Source organism: Peromyscus maniculatus, chromosome 4, assembly GCF_049852395.1.
Source record: "Peromyscus maniculatus bairdii isolate BWxNUB_F1_BW_parent chromosome 4, HU_Pman_BW_mat_3.1, whole genome shotgun sequence".
In the NCBI taxonomy this organism is placed as follows: Eukaryota; Metazoa; Chordata; class Mammalia; order Rodentia; family Cricetidae; genus Peromyscus; species Peromyscus maniculatus.
This window is the reverse complement of record NC_134855.1, coordinates 55,465,972-55,482,011: the sequence shown is the minus strand read 5'-3', so window position 1 is coordinate 55,482,011 and position 16,040 is coordinate 55,465,972. Positions and strand designations below refer to the sequence as shown.

General features: G+C 40.7%; 1 protein-coding gene and 1 long non-coding RNA gene across 7 annotated transcripts in view; one reads left to right on the top strand and one right to left on the bottom strand.

Moving 5' to 3' along the window:
* Znf385b (zinc finger protein 385B) overlaps positions 1 to 16,040 on the top strand; it is a 396,470-nt gene that overhangs the window by 243,357 nt on the left and 137,073 nt on the right. The gene's annotated exons all lie outside the window — the stretch shown is intronic.
* Positions 11,109 to 16,040, bottom strand: part of LOC121828706 (uncharacterized) — a 21,134-nt gene continuing 16,202 nt past the window's right edge. Inside the window, exon 9 of the long non-coding RNA XR_013050546.1 lies at positions 11,109 to 13,433. This is a non-coding gene — a long non-coding RNA (uncharacterized LOC121828706). The remainder of the gene's footprint in view (positions 13,434 to 16,040) is intronic.

The following is a 16,040-nucleotide window of genomic DNA, read 5'->3' as shown; positions in this document are numbered from 1 at the left end:
TCAGTGGAGCTACTTCAACTGACAGGAAGCACAGAGAGAAAAGACTTCTGTGTAAAATTATTTCAAAGTATTGATATTTTAAAAGTTATTTTAGAGAAATATTAAGAGTTGAGGATTTCTCAGTATAGACTGAGAAATTTTGGCAACCAGTTGAAACTAAGCAATGAGCTACTCTTACTTGTCATGATGGTTTTTGGTTTCTCAGGAAGTTTACCAGCCTATAAGTCAATATTTTTACATGCATGTGTGTGATATATGTGGACAAACAGATGCCACAACAATCATATGGAGGCCAGAAGACAACTTGCAGAAGTTGGTTCTTTTCACCTATCTTGTGGGTTCTGTTAGATGAAACTTAGGATTGACAGCAAATGCCTTTTCTGGAAGCCATCTTTTCCAGCCCATCTTTGTATTTTAAGAACTACCCATCAGCACGAATGTAGCACTGTGTGTGTTGGTGATAAATCATGGATTTGGGCATCAGAATATTTGGGCTTGATCTTCTGATTTGGAGACTCAGTCAACATGTGAGCAAGTCTTTCCCTTTTGAAAACTGGAAAGTGGGTATTGGTTGAACCATAACCAAGTATACTAGTTAAGTGGATCATGAAAAGATGGTGTAGAGAGTACAAGTATCACCAACAGTGAATCCATCTGTTGATGAATTCACATACCATCTGTTCCTCAGAAAACGTCTACTTACCCATTCCTTCAGATGTGTGATCTGTTAAGATACAAATGCACAATATTTAATAGTACAGTTATTCAAACACTCTTTTACTCAGTTATTTTCAACCTGTGTCAAATAACGTGCTTTCTGCCTTTCTTGCTCCCCGGCCATCTTGGCAGCTGGTCTTCATTGGGGGCTGTCCCTCACCTAAGGCAGGAAGATGGTGGCCGCAAAGAAGACAAAAAAGTCTCTGGAGTCGATCAACTCTAGGCTCCAACTTGTTTTCCTTATATGTGGACTAAAAGCCATATTTCCCTACACAGAATTCTTCACAATATCTTCAGTTAGGCATCATTTTCTTCATTGTTAATATCTAAAGCATTTAATACAAAAGTCTCTTTCTTACAGCAAAGTGTCTCAATGTTTATTAAAATAATAACAGGTTAGACAGGAGCAAGAAGTAGTGGTCTGCTATTATGCAACAGGAGGGCTATAAATAGTGATGATGGACTGTACATTTCAAAAAGCCCAGATAAAGAATATGGAGCAATTTTACTATGAATAAATGGTAAATGTTCAAGAAGAACTTGATTCAAACAATATGTACTATATACAAGTACCAAAGTATCACAATACAATTTTGTTTCCTTTGTTAATTAAAAATGAAGCAAAATGTAGGTAAATAATAACTACAAATTCCTTTTCTTTCAAAATGAAGTCCCTTAACCTTGAAAACCTTGAATACCTTTGTTTTCAGAGGATGAACAGTAGTAGTAATGCTAATTTTTCAATACACTAAACATTCTATGTATTAGAAGCCATCCAAATTTTTGACAGTTGCTATGATGGAATTAATTTTATTTATCATAGCTTGATGGTGTTTTCAGAATCAGGTTCAAAACTGTGATAATGTGCTATGAGAGTCATTATTTTGTTACGTCTTGTGTGCATACCCTGATTCCTACGGGTATAATCTTTAGGTAACCACATAGACTGTTGTAGATTTGGGCTGTGATAGATAACTTCATTGGTGACATAGTCATATCTGCTAAGTGATTTACATAGAAAAAAGTCTCTCCCATGTTTTAGATGTGTAAGACTAAATATAGCGCATTTGAACCATGCCCTGCGAGGGAGAGGACAGAACAAGGAAAGTAAGTCCCAAAGGCAATAGCAGTGAGCATTGACCATGGAAGAAGAGTGCACACCCCACAGGAGTTGGTCACATTTCCCACTGCTCTGTCAAAATGCCTCACAGAAACAAATTGGAGGGTTTGTTGTGGCTTCTGTCCATCATGGCAGAAAAGGCCTGCTGGCCAGAGCAGCTCTATCGGGGGCAACAGGAATGTCAAGTAGACAGTCACATTGTCTCCACAGTTGAGAAAGACGAAAGCTGGTGTTGAGCTGGCTTTCTCCCTTTCCTTCAGTTTCTGGCCTCAGCTCATGAGATAGTGCTGCTGTCTTCAGGGTAGGCCTTTTTAAACCTTTTTGGAAGAGCCCTCACAGCCACATGCAGAAGTGTGTCTCCTAGGTGATTCTAAATCCTATGAGGCTGGCACTCAGGGTTAGCCTTCACACCACTCTCGCTCTCACTGTGAGGCAGGGTACATCTGAAAAATCGTGCAAACAACTGCTCCACCAACTGCAGAGGAGACACAAGCTCTTGGAATGAGAACGTTTGCCTGTATTTTAAAGATGTCTTCCTCCTGAAATTGTTTTAAATTGCCTAAGTAGTTTTGAGTTCTCAAAATTTTGAATTTATTAACTATGTCTTCATCCTCAAGAATCGAATTCAGACTTGACTAACCACATCCTAGGTTGCCACAGAAGCTATTGCGGTTACCATGGCAACTATTGGTGTTTCTTTTTGCTAACTTGGACTTTTTTTTTTTTTTTTTTAACATGGGAATCATTCTTTTTCCGATCTTGAATTCTAGTGAAGATTTCTATTTCTTCACATTGTGAGCCGTTGAATTAATCTTTTTGGAGCTCTTTGTGTGTGGTGAATTTTTGTCCTTGGTCGCTTCAACTTAGAACTTGAAGTTGAAGTTAAAGGGAAGAAGCCCATGGAGCAAGCAGTAATATTACCTAGTCTTTTTTTTTTTTCCATCACTATAACAGATACTGTATTTTTGACTCTTGACAATTTCCAGGTTACATTAAATTGTACATGTAGATGGTATTAGGAAATAGTTTGTATCAATAGTATTCTTGAAAAATTGCCATGATCTCAGTGCATAAATTGTCTGGTAACTATCTTTGTGGTGCCCACAGAGAAAGTGAATAGAAGGGCTGATGGCAGCATCATTTCGTGAGTTTGTGGAGATAACTGTGCAACATGATACATTTGACATTTTCATCACTGGCATCATATCAGGCTAAAAATTGTAAAAATCATCAAAGCAGTGTTTGCTTCATTAATTTAGGTACTACGAAACTGTTTAAAGGTGTTACTGGACCTTTTAATACAAGATGACATTAAACCAGCCATAAAAAATTTTTAATTATGGTTGTTAACTACTACGGGCAGCAGCACTTTTCTGAAGTGACAGATTGGGTATGGTGCTGCCATAATAAAACTTAGTTGAGAAAGAGCTTGGGAACTAGGATTTGAGTAGAACCTATTAGAATCTTGAGAAACACAATAGAAAAACCTGAGTTTATTTGAACAGACTCAGTAAAAATAAAAATATGTACATTGTTGAGAGCTTAGTCTTGTTGGGAAGTGAAAGCTTGCAGATCCTTGTTACACTTTGGCCAAAAGCCTACTGGAGTTGGTTTGGAAGACAGAACTTTTGAAGGAATTGAGAATCTAGCAAAGGAAACATCCAAGCAAAATGTGTGGTGTTTCTGTTACTGCTTTGAGTGAAATGTTAGAAGACAGATATTCATAATAAGACGTTAAACAAAAAAGGAACTAGGGCTTGGTTGTTTAGTTAAGTCTCGGCCTATTTAGATGATAAACTGTTCAGATAATTCTGAACAGAGTCTGCTTATGAAATTATGACATGGAAAGAAAAGGTATACAGGATGTGGCTGTGAAACTCTTTGCTGAAATTTAAAAGAAAAAAGAAAAGTAAAGCTCAAAAGACTAGTGTTTCATCATAAGGGATTAAAGGTGTGCCTCAAAGACCTTCCTGTTTAAATTAGAGGTTATCTCATTCTAACTCAGAAATTCGACCTTTAGACAGCTCAACCAGAGGCAAAGACAGAGAAGGCTTCCCTCAGAACCACATTTGGACACAACCTCTCTGCACTGCCAAGCATCACTGTGCCTTCCATGGAGACTCACAAAGTTCTTGAGAAAAATATATCAAGAAGACTGCTCCAGAGCATACCAACCTGAATCATTTTGTATCTTTCAGATCAACAGGAGACATAGGGAGGAGAGACTTATAATGGGTTGCTAGGTTGATGCATTAACAATTTGCTAAACTACTAGAGAAGGATAAGTCATAGGACAAAGTGTGGGGGAGAATACACTCTTAGAAGAAATTTTCATAAGGGAACACATAATTTTGTGTTCTGGTTTGTTGTGGGATATTTGTATACTGTGTGAAAATGTATTGCTGTGATTGATGTACTAAAAAGCTAAATATTCAATAGCTAGGCAGGAGGTTTAGGTGGGACTTCCAGGGGAGAAAAGAAAGAGGAAGAAGAATCTAGGCATGCAGGAGATGCAAGGAGTCACAGGGAGGAAATAGGAGGTGCAAGATGGAAGAGAGGTAATACCACATGGTAGAATGTAGATTAGTATAAATGGATTAATTTAAGTTATAAGAGCTAGTGGGATAAGCCTAAGCTAATGGCCAAGCTTTCATAATTAATAAGAAGTCTCCATGTTGTTATTTGGGAGCTGGCTGGTGGTATAAAGATATACTACACTGGTTTTAAGAATAGTATACTGGTCAGGGTTCAGCTACAGAGAACAAATCTACATTACTAATTCAAGAAGGGATTTATCAGAATATATTAAATGCCTTGCACAATAGTTAAGATTGCTGAAAAATAATTGTAAGCTTTTAGTTTCCTGAAGCTCTTTCACAGAACCAGGCTGCTGGCAGCTGCAGTTTCCACTGGGAAGTTTCACCTCCCTGCACCTCTAATATAACCCACTATACCCCGGCCATGGCCTTGCACCCCACTTTCATCCATGTGAAATAATGCTTTTCTTAATTGGTGTGACCTAAAGTGTACCTAGAACCAGACAACCAGCACATATAGAAGATGTAGCTTTCAAGCATGGCAGAAAGGAGTATCACAAGGTTGTTGCCTGCCCCAAAAGAGGCCAAATGATTTAAAGTTAACCAGACCATAGGAAACATTTCATTAGAAAAGCCATTCTTTGTTTGGGAGGTAACAATAAAAAGATCAAATGCCTAAAGATAATTTTTCTATTTTTCTTAGAATGTTCCTAAATTTTAGCTGGTACTAAAAAAAATTTTTTTCATGTTTTTTTTTTTTCAATTTCAATTTTCTATTGGGTGATCCTATGTGGAGATAATCCAACTTTTATCTTTTTATTGACATTTGTTTCTTGCCCCTGTAAATTTTGCCTCATCATATTGTCATAGATCTTTAAAGTCTTCCAGTCCTTCCTAATCTGTGGCTAGAATTCACCTCCATCACCTTAGACAATGGCTTTGTGTCAGGGTTTGGTAACATATTGTTGTCCTACTCATAAGCATATTTTAGCAATGAGCCACCTCATTATCTGAACTAGCTTCAAAAATCCTAATGTCAAAAATAACCCCAGCTTACAATGGGCTTACAGCAGTGAGGGCAGATTTAGTAACTGAGTCAGCCTTAGGCCGACTGCCATTTGCTGGCTGAAGTCGTATGTTTGGATGTTATTTTCTGGGACTTAGACCCAGAACTGGGGTTCAGATATATGTTGTTACCAAGAAGACTAGAAATCGATAGTGGAGGACAGTCTCTTCCCGGCTTTCACAGAACAGTAGGTATTACAATATGAATGGGGGTAATCTGGCAATGGTTATTTTAGCGTGGCTGCCATTTGAGAATGCTGCACCCTTTGGAATTACCTGGAGTATTGTTCATTAGTGGAACCCAGTGGAATGAGCCGCCTCTCATCCTAAGGCTTATTTGGACTTACTTTCATGAGTGCCAATGATATTGAAATGAACGTTGCTTATTAGCAATAGAAAACAACTAATCTCAACCAACTGTTAATCTGTACAAGTTAACTACTGGCTAGAAAGGAAGCAAAAGCAGGCTGGAAGCAAATAATCAGGTGACTGGTGTTGAGCATTATTTTCTTTGTAACCTTTGCTCTTTCTTAGTAATTGATCTTAGTTTCTCAGTTCATCTCTACCTCGGTGCTTGTCCTTCTTTGATGAAGATGAAGGAAGTATGTGTGTTTGCTTCCCCAGACCTCCACCCCTTCCCGGCATTATTTACGTGCCTTGAAATTGGAGAAGGTGACTACATGTTCACCCTTCTAACTTGACAGAGGCAGAGTGATTAGAGGACAGCTCTTACTATGGTGGCCATGTAGGCCATGTTGTGCTTAGGACCCCCTTGGTCTGTGTCTACTGACTGCCTCCCTCCGGTCACTAAATTGTCCTGGTTTGGATGATACATTTCCTGGTCACCCTAGTTACGACAAAGACAGGTTAAATAGTAGTGTAGAGTATGAGAACTGTCTCTGAAAATGTCAGTGGTAGTTGATGTGTTTGTAGAATCCAGAGCTTCTCATTAATAATCACAGGGAGAAAATTGCCTGCTTGACACTTGAGTTTCTAGCAATTCTTGAGTTTATCTACTGAGGTGCTTTCAAGTATTTAAGCAGTCATTTGTATCTGCATGTGTAAAAGTTAGATGACTTGGAATTCTTGTAGATTTACAATAAATGAGAGTTTATTTTCCATCAGTCATTTTAGAGAAGGTTTGCTAATGAGAATTCTTACAATTTAAAAACCTCTATGGAAATTTGATGATACATATTCAAGATAGACTTTTTTCAAAAATAATTTTTTACCACTTATTTACTCACTATTTTTCAGGAAATTGTCTCACGTTAAGATTTATTCCAGTTTTTTAAATATTTTATATTTTGAAGCTGCATTATATCATCACATAGTATAATGTGAATGCTGTAATTACATAATAGTCCCCCCTCGCTTCTGTCCAATCTTTCCCATGAACCACCACCCCTTGCTCTCTCTAAAATCCAAGGCCTCTATTTCTTAATTATTGCTCCATACAGATAGATGTGCATACTCCCAAATGTATATAAATATAGTCTACTCAGTCTGTATGAAGTTTCTTGTATGTATCTGGTTTCAGGGCTGACCGTGGGCATTGGCTAACTAATTTGGGGACGACTCCTTGAGGAAAACTATTTCCTCTGCTCTCAGCATTCCTTAGTTGCCTGTGGCAATAATTTTAAGGATACAATTATTGCTAGTAATTATTAGTAAAGAAAAATATCTGAAAAGAAAATATTTGAAATACTCAGAGAGCACAGCAAAAATCAATAGAGTAGACTCCTTTTCTGATACTGTCATTTTCTTTTTCATTTATAATTTCTGAAGGCTATTTTCTGTTATGTCTTGGTGTTTATTCTAGTTGGGTGGGTTTTTTTTGGTTTTTTTTTGTTTTGTTTTGTTTTTGTGTGTGTGTGTGTGTGTGTGTGTGCATAAGCCGGGTTTTCATTTTCAGTGATAGCTAGTAATTCATGTTTATCATAATTGAAAGCAATATTAATATTTGGGGAAATTTAATTGAATCATAAAGCAGTTGTTTCCTTTGTCTCCTCTCCTGACCGTGCCTTTATATAATGCATTCAATACACAAAGCCCGTGGAAAGCTCACATTAGCAGTTGCAGCGCTCGCTAGAAAGATACTTCACAGAAGGTTGAGCAAGGGATTGAGAAGCCCTTAGGGTCTTCTGCTATAGAAAGACAAAAACCAGCCAGATACTTGATCACTTGCATTGCCCAGGCTCTTCAGTAAGCAGTTCAGAATACGTCTTTCAGGTGGCATGAACACACTTCAGGTTGATGGGTTTGGGTGTTCCCCCCCCCCGTTAATAATTAATAATTAAATGATGCAGTAACTCCATTGGGACCAAGAGATCACAGAACACAATTCCAAAGAGCTCTTGTACCATATCTGTTTCTGTCAAAATCCGTTTCCTAAGCTGGAAGATGGCTCTGTGGTGAAGAGCCTGCTGCAGAAGACACTGGAGTCCAGCTCCCCAGATCCCAAGTGAATGCCAGGTTAACATAGCAGCCTGCCAATACTCCCAGTCTCGGAAGGCTGATAAGGGATCCCCAGAGAAAGCTGGCTAGTGAGACTCACCAGTATTGGCAAGCTCTGGGTTTGATTGAGAGACCTGCCTTCATGAATAAAGTGGAAGAGCGTTCCTATCAACCTTAGACCATCATATGCATGTGCACCTACATGCAAGTGTGCACCCACACATGCAAACAGCCCTACATAGATATGTGCATGCCATACACGCACATACAAATGGGGGGGGGAGACACATGTAATTTAAAGCTATTACACTGTATTCTTCTTCAGTGTTCTGTTTCCCCGTTACTACATATCAGCACTTAGCTGAGGTGGAGTGTGCTGCCAGTCTAGAGATGATAGGGGTTACTCACAGTGCCAGACTTTTGTGTTCAGCTAGTCAGTGAGTGTACTGAAAGCCAAGGGGTGGGTTCTGTGCAGGATTGACTGAACAGGGTATTGAAGCCATCCTTTCACGGAGACTTATACATAAGTGGCCACTATAAGTGGCCCACCATAAGTAACCTGCTATTCTTGCAGGTTAATAAGAATGGCAGTTATTTATCTATACATCTTTTTAAGGCAGAAATGTTTGCTTGTGTGAACAAGCCGAGGAAAAGGATGCCGAGAGGTCTTTCCTGCTTCACTGCCTAGGGTCATGTGCTGTCTAGAAGATGGTAAAGGGGGGAGAAAGCTGGGGAGGGGGAGTCTGGTAGTCTGAGATCTGCTTTACTTCGGCAGTCATTTGAACCTCTTCATCCTTTGTGAAGCAATTGTGTACAAGTCTCCATGGTGTGATTTTTGAAAAGTCTAACTTAAAATCTCAGGACACCTGTCTGATGGCTGTGGACAACACTCCATTTTAACACTCTGAATTTCCAAACAGACTCTGAGCCTGCTTCCCACTGAGGAAAGGAAACTGAAGTGATACTTGGACCCACGGAGTCTGAAAGAGCCTAGAATCCGCGTGACCTCATGGCATGTGGAGGGAGATAAAGTTTAGACCACACTTTAGATCCTGGATACATCTCTGAGAGGCACTACCTTAGTTTATCTGTCTGTGAGGACAAGTCCACACCTTCCATCATGCCAGTCCAGTGGGGGAAGAGGAGCATTTGTGGACCACTGGAGGAAACAGGCAACCGTGTCAAGGAAGAAGTGCGGCGGGCCGGCCATAGCAGGGGGCTGGCGTGGCTCGCCGCCCTGTCCTGCCACCTTACCGGGTATGGAGGTCACCATTCTGGTAGCACACTCGGAAGGTGGTTTTACATTAGCCCGGTTAGAAGAAAACAAGTTGCAGTTTCATTAGCATATTGTAACTTTCTAGAAATAACGAACTAGTGCACAAAGTCATTGACGAAAGCTCTGCCTCCCACTGGTTTGTCCCTGTCTGCTTGGGAGGTGTAGGCTTCTCATTGTTGCCTCTATTCTTTCATTCAATAAAGAACAAATTACACCCAGAATGGGGTATCTCACAATAAAAGTAGTTTTGCTTCTTGTGAGGACCACTGAGAAAGGGAAAAGAAATTTTCATTTTGAAACCATATTCTGCAAGTAATACAAAAAGGGACATGGAAACAGAGAAAATATACAGGGAGATGGATTCAAAACATAATATAAAAGGATTCCCTATGATTATGGTGAAGTTTTTATACATATATGGATGCTGGTATATACATATACATAGACACAATGTATAGCCATGGGTGGGTTTTTTCTTAGGGGGAGGTGGAGGGAATGAGCCAGTCTGGAGCTGAGATATTTTATTTTGTATTAAGTAGTTGATAATTAGAAAGTCTCTAAGGTCTCATTTAACCTTATTTATAGAACTGCTTCTACATCAGTCATTGTGAGCCAATGGGAGTCGAACAAAGCGTTTCTCTAACTGGAAAGCCGAAAGAGATACATGCTTCGAGCGTTAGTGTGTAACATTCTCAGATGTGGAGTAGAAAGGAAACTTTAGAAGAAGAAATAAAATCGCTGTTTATTGAACACTACCACATTCTGGATAGTAAAAGGATGGAAACAGCAGTCACTGGTAAAATGGGGAGGAAAGCATGGTTAAAGTATCTGCTGCCAGGCATTTGGCTTAAATTCCACGTACGCATTGTCTCCTGTGGTGATGTGAAATGAAACTTTATCACAATCCCCATCTGACAGAGAATTCTGAGCCATAAGAGGGTTTGCTTCTCTTGCCTAAGTTCTCTGGAGGTGTGGGACATACCTTCCTACCATAGTGGTCTCTCTTTGGGGTCTGTAGCCCCCTAAGTCTTTGTAACCTTTAAAATGAGCATCATCTGATATCTGTAACAACTGCCCCATCATAAGGCATGCCAGTAGAGATCAGAGAAGTTAGGCATCTCCAAGGTTGCACATATACACAAAGGAGCCTTTAAACCCTTTAAACATATGCTTCTCACTAAAGTATGCTCAAATTTCCCTGTGTAATTCTTGTCTTTGTGATGACAGTTTAATGAGCACTGAGCTGAATATCTACCTATAATTAGACTTTTCCCGCAAAAAGAAAATCAGGAGATCAACTGTAGGCCCAGACTGGTGATGAGCAATCACATCACAGTGGCCTGTCCCTTCTCAGTTTGGCCTGCAGACCAGCTTTCCCTGAGGCAGTTCTCACCAGAGTGGACAGTTTCACTAGTCTACTTATCTTCTAGTGACTGCAGTGACCTGGCTGAGTCTCATTGACATCCCTTCTTTTGGCCATGGTGCCAGTCAGATGTAGTAAAACCATTGCTTATGTCTAAACTCCAAGACTCTCTAGTAAGATGTATCTCTCTCCAAAGGGTAAGGAAAAGATGTGGATCAAATTCACCTGCTTCCCAAAGGGCCCAGTCAGGAGAGGTGATGGTGTCCTTTCCTGGACTCCTTTGTTCTCTATTCCCCATGTTTTTGTTCTCCTTTCCCTATGGGATACATCTGTGGTTTATATGTGATGGAAGAATGATCCGAAAGGTGGATCATGCAATCTCTGGCTTTCTGCTGATACAGATAGAAACTGAGTCATAGGCCAGAGCTATGCCTGTATTATTCCATATTGCTATTAGGTAGCTATAGTGATGATTTTTATCTCCTTCTGGTGTTGACGTTGAGATGATAACTAACAAGTAACCAGGATTTAAAGTCAAAGATGCCATAGCTTCCTTAATTCTTCCTATGGTCATTACACATAAAATTGTCCAGGATGACAGACATCGGTTTGAAAAATTAAGACAGTGATGTGAAAAATACCAGAGGCTGGTGGTGTAGGGTCTCGCAAACATCGATTTCTGAAATCCTAAGATGAAGGCTAATGCACGAGTCTCAGGAAGGCTGTCCTGAGTTTGTTGTCACTGTCTCTTGGTGACATTCTTCCTTGTGTGGTATAGTCCTCAAGCTTGGCCCTGCTGTGCCTTGGCATTATTTTTTTCCAGATTCATCATTGCTAATAGCATATGAGGAACAGTGTCCATGCAGAAGACACGGTATTATACACACTTGAGGGTCGCAAAGGCAAGTCTTCAGTCACTAGGCAAGCTGACCTCGGGGCTGTCAAACCAATTTTCCTAGCCCAGTATGTCTGCTCAGAGGATCACTGGGCTGTGACAGGTGATGAATGAGTGGTTGCTGTGGCCCTGGGCTCCTTCCCAGGAGAAAGACTAAGTTGGAAAATGGTTTTAGCTATTATGGTGGGTAAGTGTGACAGAAGTCAGATACTGTCTCCTACACCCCTGCTGGCATGGAGTGTGTGTAGAGGACTAGGTGACAACTGGTAGGATGTTCGATGTGGAGATAAGAGAAACAAACCTTTCCATTCACTCCCCTGTTTGCAATGAAAATCTGCCCCAGCAGAGCAGGACATCTGTGTATCGTGTGTTTGGATGCTGCAGAGCAAACCTTCCCTTTCTTATGGAAGTTAGAGACAGCCATTGGCAGAATCTCACCTCAGGAGGTCGCAATTCACATCTACCTGTTCCTGCAGAACATGAGAGACTGATTCATCGTTTGGGAAACTCTATCAACGGGCTGAAGGCTGGCTCTGCTTCATAGATTTGGAAACAGGCTGGGCTTATGGGGGAAGAGAAGCTGGAAATTTGTTAGTGCCCTTGATCCACTTTGGCGATGAAGACTTGAAAGAACCTTGGAGTTAGAGGAAGTCTGTTAGTCTTTTCTTCCTGTGCTTTTGGGGTGAGGGTCGTAGGCTGTGCCATCCATGTTCACAAGCACATGTCCTCATGTGGTGTGGACATGTGCTTGTTAAACTTATACTCAGAAACTTCAGCTCTTTGGGGGAGTTGGGGTTTTTTCCTCTTGTCCAAACATGAATAAGCTTCCATCTAACAGGATCTCTGTATGTAGCTTTGGTGAGGAGCCTTCACAGGCTATTTGGAGCCTCTAAAAGTCTGAAGTCATATGCTAAGGATTACTAAAACACCCCCAATAAAGCATATTTGTCAGCCATCTGTTTAATTTGTGGACATGAATATAAAAGACAAGACAGATATCTTTCACAGTTATTAATAGATATATAGATATATATAGATTATAGATATAGATATATACTTAATAGGGTAGGTTCATACGACCTAATACAGAGATAGTTACCTTATAAGTCAACCTGGTTATATAATTCCAGCGAAGTTCTAGCATCATTATTCTCTTTTTTTTGAATGTGTTATGTTTATTCATGTATTTAGTATGTTTGTACCAGCATATGATTGTGACATGCGTGTGCCAAGGCACATGTATGGAGGGCAGAGGACAACTTAGAGGAGTCTCTTCTCCTATCATGTGGTTCCTATGGATCAAACTCAGATCATCAGGCTTGGCAGCAAATGCCATTACCTGCTGAGTGGTCTTGTTAGTCCCATTCTCTTTTTGTATTCTTGCCTGTAAAGAGCCCGAGCAAATTGGAATCTTAACCTACTATGGTTATTTAATATGCAATACTTAGGGTAAATCCTGAATCTCAGAGAGGTCTTTCTTCTGCCAACAAGAATGGGGTGATGTGTTGGCTTATATTTCTGCGATTTTGAACTCCTTTGAAGATGCCTAAGGAAAAGCTAACTGAGATGGTCAGCCAGGTAAAAAGGGATAAGGACTCGGGAGGAAAGTAAGAATGTATAAAATAATCTGCCCCTTTCAAAAAGCCAAGTCCCCTTTTCTCTCAGCAAGAAAGAATTCATAGTTCCTCATCAAGTATTTACTGAAACATCTAAGCTCGAAACTTTTTTTGAAATAAATCCATGACTTCTGTGGCTGTGCTCCAGATAACTTACTTTCAGATAGATGTGGTGAGGGGAGGAGGGGAAGAGAGCACCGTCAATGAAGTGCATGCTTCGCCCGCATGAGAACGTCAGTTCAGTCCACAGCACCCGTGTAAAAAGGCCAGCACCGTGGCTCGAGGTTGTAATCACAGCATTGTAAAGATGGAGTCAGGCGAATTCCTGAGGCTCTGGCTGGTCAGCCTGGTCTGCCTGGGGAGTTCTAGATGAATGAAAGACTTTGTCTCGAAATGGATAAAGAAATAAATAAAATGTTGTTAATGGCTTCTGAGGAACAACCTGCCAAGTTTGCCTCTGGTCTCTCCTTATTTGCCCATGCATGTGCACACCGCCCCCCCCACACACACTCCTCTCCCACCCCCACCCCTCACACACACACTGTGGTGATGGCAGAGTGTAGCATGATGAGTCCTAGTTTAAACTCAGACGGCATCTGTCACTTCTTTCCTTCTTCCGTCACTCACTAGATGGGGGACCTCGGCTGTGTGATTTAACTCCTTTAAGTCTTGTTTCTTCAGTACGAACACTAGGCCTTAGACGGAGTCACTCAAGAGCTATTGACTGAGTTCACAATATGCAGTGGCCATGTGAAATGTCATGTTCTTACCGTACTCTCATACGTCATTTTTGTGAGGCACAAAAAATAGAAAACGCAGCCCCTATATTCAAGGAGCTGAAAGTTTAATAGGCTAAGCATCTGTAAAAACTAATACAAGATAAAAAGTATATCTGAAACCTGTAGAGTAATCTGTGTGAGATACATTCGAGGTACCAAAAGAAGAATAGGTAATTCCTTGAACTTAGCTGAGGGAGAGGAAATCTACAGAGGTGTTGAAAGGAAGATGCTGGAATCAGGGTTGGATCTGCTTTCTCCAGAGAAGGAATCAGCTGGGGGAGAGTCAGCACAAGGCTCCAGTACCTCCATGTGGTCCCTGTGGCTGTGATGTAAGCATGATCTGATGTATTCAAGGGCTGACTGGACACAGAGAAAAGCCTGTCTATGCCATAAGGAGATTGGATTTTATGAGAAGCCATGACAGTGTTCTGAGTAGTGGTACAGTGTAAGGAAGGAACAAGTCAGGGAAGTCATTCCTCCTGATTCACTGAACGGACAAGGCAGAAAAGAAAGGACAAGTCTCCAGCATTCCTTTCAACCTTCCTCTCTCATGAGCTTATTCTTCAATGCCGCTAGGTCACATACTGAGACCTCCTTCTCATCAAAAATGCACTTAATGGAAATACAGTTTTAGACCTTGAAAAAATGGCTTATTCTTATGAATTCTAGTTTTTTTAAACTGTTGGGATCATTCTGTTTATGAAAGGAGGCCTATAAAGTGAGTTCAGAATGGTTCAGGCATTAATGTTAGCCCTTTGTTCTGAAGACATACGATAGACAAGTAAATAGGTACCACAGGTCGCTCTGAATCACATAGTCTACTGTGAAAGGCAAAAGCAATCTAGTGTGCTTGTATTCAGCAAGTGCATGAGGTAAGTTCATATAAATACCCAGGAGACTCAGAGGACCAGGCACAAGTATAGCTTGTGGGTAGTATCCACATTGAGCCAGCAGCCAGAACTCATGTTGATTTTTAGTTTTTACTTGGATGCCATCATTATCTACTCTGAGCATTATTATTTCAATATTTTGGCCAGATTTCTTAAAAAGTCTCTTTCCTAGATCTTGTCGCATTCCCTGCAGCCCACTGTGAGCTGGTGGCTACCCGACACAGACCAATAAGCACCATCTGTGGCATCTTCCCGATTCCCAATTGCAGTGGACGTGTCTCACTCCTCATCTTACTTGACCTTTGTGCTGTGTTTATGAAACTCACCCCGTTTGCCCTCTGTGACATCAGGATTACCCTGATTTTCCCTCCCCTCTGTCCACTTTGTCACTGTCAGATCCATGTGCTCCTCTTCCAAGCCTTACACTCCCCCAGGTCACTCCATCCACACGTATGGCTTCTATATATAGATGGCCTGAGTCATGCTGCTCTTTCAGAAACAAAAACCCAACTTACTGTGGGGCAGCTACACCTGACTGTCCCTCAGGCAACTCAGATTCAACTCACTCAAAAACTGAACTCCATCCTTCAGCCTTTGCCTTCTGTAACCAAAGTCTCTCACGTAATAGATGCTTTCGTTCCTCTGTAGACTTGTGTACCTATTTATACTTTCTTCACATTCTTACCTCCACACTCCACATGTGCTTGGCCATCTTCAGTCCACTAGATATGTTGCACTCATTATAAACTCAGTATATACACATGTTTAGGGACCTTAAAATTTGCATGTAAAACAGCTATACATATACAGTTCATCTGCTGATTTTCTTCAACTTTCAGGCCTCTGTGGAGGAGTTATCTCCTCAGGAATTGTGCCTATCCATAACCCCTGTTGTTAGTGGCTCATTTTTTGTACCATATACTCACTTGTCCCAGCTCTAATAAAATTAGAAGCAGAGAGCAAGAGATAAGAAGATGCTTTCTCCCTGGGACCTTAGACAGTATCTGAAGATACTTTGGTTTGCAACAAAATAATATTGAGATGATCTTGGTAGTAGATCATCTAGTAGTAGTACATCACCATGAGTAGGTAGAGGCTAGTGGTGCCAATAAATCCTCTACAGTGTATAGCCCACCAAAACATTGAATTATCTGGGTCACAATCTCTCTAATGCTGGGGATAAGAGACCTTACTCTGCTGTGATTGCCTATTTTTTCTGGGTTTTTTTTTCCCCACCAAGTCTGGTGAAAGTCTAGTGTAAGCTTCAGTATGGGACTATGGCCTGTCCTGTGGAGGGCTGTTTGATGTATAGTAGATGCTCTGTA